Raw genomic sequence first — 3,005 nt, 5'->3', positions numbered from 1 at the left:
GGCGGGCGGCGGGCGGGCCGCGCCGGGCGGGCGCCGGGGCTGGCGGCTGGGGGGGCCCGGGGGGGGGCCCGGGGGAGCGGGATGGGGCTGGGGGGGGGGTGGGGGGGGGTGAAGCAGCGCCGCCGCCACCGCCCCCCGCCGGTGCGCCCCGGCCCCGAGAAGAGCGATGGCTCCGGTGCGGCTCCTCCTCCCGCTGCCGGCGCGGCCCGGCTCTGATGTCAGCGCCTCGCCGCGGCCGGCCCCGGCCGCCGGGGGAGGGACGGGGCGGGGCGGGCACCGGGCCTGCGCCCGCTGGGGCGGGGGGGCGCCTCGGCCCGGCCCCGCCGCCCCCCCGCGCTCGCTGCCCGGGGGGAGCCAGCGCTCAGCCGGGGGGGCTGTCCCAGCCTGGGGGTGCCAGCAGGTCGTGGGGTTCCCAGCCCCGTTGCCTCCCCCCGACAGCTTCCTTCCCCCGCTGTCCCGGCAGCATCCCGACGGCGGCCGGGGGCAGCTCGGGGGGGGGGGGGGCGGCTCGCTGGCGCCCCAACACCCTGTTTGGGAGGGTCCGGATCCAGCTCCAGGGGGGGAAGAGGGGGTGCACAGCAGCACAGGCACCCAGAGCACCGGGGCCAAGGCAGGGAGCAGGAGCGGGTCCAGAAGGAATAAAGACCATCCCGAGGGTAACAGATCAACCCCCATTTCCACACTCAGAACCCCACAAAGACACCGGTGGGCTGAGAGGGGATCTGTGCCGAGGTGCAACGCGCCCCCACATCCAGCAAAAATCCAATGAACGTTTTTTCAGCCGGAACACAATGGGAAATCAAGACTTTTCATTTATCGACATGAAAATCCCAGCCTGCTTGTCACTGATAATCCCCCTTTTCTAAGTAAAGGACACTTGTTTTTTGACATTCATCCCTCTCCCACCCAGCTGTCCCACAACCGGCGGGGAGTCCGCCCTGGGGAAGGGAGATGAGGACGCGTGCCCCGAAGCCATCTCGGGAGCGAAGGGCAGAGCCCAGGGACCCCCTGCGGCCCAGCCTGGTGCACATCCAGCCGCGCACACAAGCCCACCTCCCGTGGCACAGCCGAGCAGCAGGACACTTGGTGGCTTGCAAGGTGACAAGCAGCCCCAGCCACAAGGCAGGCACAGGCTCTGCTCTTGCTGTGAACCATGAGGAGCTCTGGAAGCCCCTGAGATGCACTGATGGAAGGGTCCCGGTCAGTGACCGCAACCTCCATCTGCACCCATGTCAGCAGTTTCTGGTGTCACAAGGACAGAGCAAGCCATGGAAGCGGGACTTCCCTCTTCTATTTGCAACCAAATGAAAGCAATAGTAAAATAAAATCAGTACAACATGCAGGAGAGGGAACACCAGGCCCACGGTACACAAGACCCACATCAGGTCCTCAATAAGCAGTGTCTACCATGAGAAAGGAGAATCCAGAGCCTGAAAGGAACAGGACAGAGAAGGGCAAGCCACCATCTCCACCAGTCCCTACAGACCAGCAGAGCCGCAAGCAGCAGAGCAGGGAGCAGCTGGTCCCTGTCTGCCATCCCAGCACCTCCAGTAATCAGTAAGACCCCCTCAGATTTTTTTTAATCAAGCCAATAAAACCACTCACGCTCTTTAAAAAGACACTTTTAAACCAGTGACTGATCAATAGCTGGGGTGGAGCAGCAGATCCAGCTAATCAAAGTACGTCATTAGCAGCAAGAGACAGAGCGTCTGTCAGGAGGTGGCAGCGATAGTCACCAGATGGGAGGGTGAGTAAACCTACACCAGGCGCTGGCAGCTTTATAAATAAAACTCTTGTCGAGTTGCTGGTGCCTCTCGCTGCAGGACCCGAGTTTCCCCAGAAAACCGGCAGAGCGGCAGGAGCCCTTCGGCTCCCGGCACATCGCGGTGTAAGCGTTGATGGCCAGAAGGTTTCCTGCTGGGAAAGTGGATTAATTCTGGGACCTGCAGCATCTCCCAGAATCTCATCCTGCATTCTTCACCCCAATAAACAAGAGACTTTGGGGGTCACATCCAGCGTACCCTGTGACAACAGATCCCGGATCAGAGATGTTCGGAAGCTGCTCTGCGGGGTTTTCCCAGCCTTCGGCACCCGTACTCCGGCTCATCTCCACACGCTGGGGAAATGAGCCTTTAAGCCCAAGTTTTCCTTTATAGAGGAACCTGGTCAAAAGGAAATGGTTGACCCATTTCGCTACTGTTTCCTCTCGTTTCACTCGTATTTGCTTTGTAACCCGACCCTTCGCCATTTCAAAGATAAACAGGCTCCAGAGGAGGCCCCTTGGGAGCTCCAGTTCCCAGGTTTCCCATGGAAACCTCCGTGGTTACTCCTGGGAGGCGAGGGCCCTGCCTCTGTTACAGATCCCAGACTCGGGGTGGGCAGGGACCCCCTGGAGATCACCGAGTGCACCCCCCACCAGGGCAGGCTCTCCCAGGGCAGGCTGCACACAGTCCAGGCAGGTTTGGATGCCTCCAGAGAAGGAGACCCCACTGCCCCCCTGGGCAGCCCGTCCCAGAGTGCCGGCACCCTCATCGTAAGGAACTTTGTCCTCAGATTCAGAGGGAACCTCCTGTGCCGCAGGTTGTGCCCGTTGCCCCTGGTCCTGTTGCTGGGCACCACTGAAAAGAGCCTGGCCCCATCCTCCTGCTGCTCACCCTTAAGGTATTTGTAGTCATTGATAAGATCATAGAGTCACCCACCGGTTTGGGTTGGAAGGGACCCTAGAGACCACCCAGTGCCACCCCCTGCCATGGGCAGGGACACCTGCCACCAGCCCGGGCTGCTCCCAGCCCCGTCCAACCTGGTCCTGAACCCTTGCAGGGATGGGGCACCCACAGTGGCTCTGGGCACCCTGTGCCAGCACCTCACCGCCCTCACAGGGAAGAATTTCTTTCTAATATCTCATCTAAATCTCCCCTCTTTCAGCTTAAAGCCATTCCCCCCTGTCCTCTCACTACACACCCTTGCCCAAAGCCCCTCCCCAGCTTTCTCGTCTGCCCCTTCAG

Source organism: Falco rusticolus, chromosome 17 (assembly GCF_015220075.1).
Source record: "Falco rusticolus isolate bFalRus1 chromosome 17, bFalRus1.pri, whole genome shotgun sequence".
Classification (NCBI taxonomy): domain Eukaryota; kingdom Metazoa; phylum Chordata; class Aves; order Falconiformes; family Falconidae; genus Falco; species Falco rusticolus.
The sequence above is the reverse complement of the archived record's forward strand: the minus strand, read 5'-3'. Positions refer to the sequence as shown.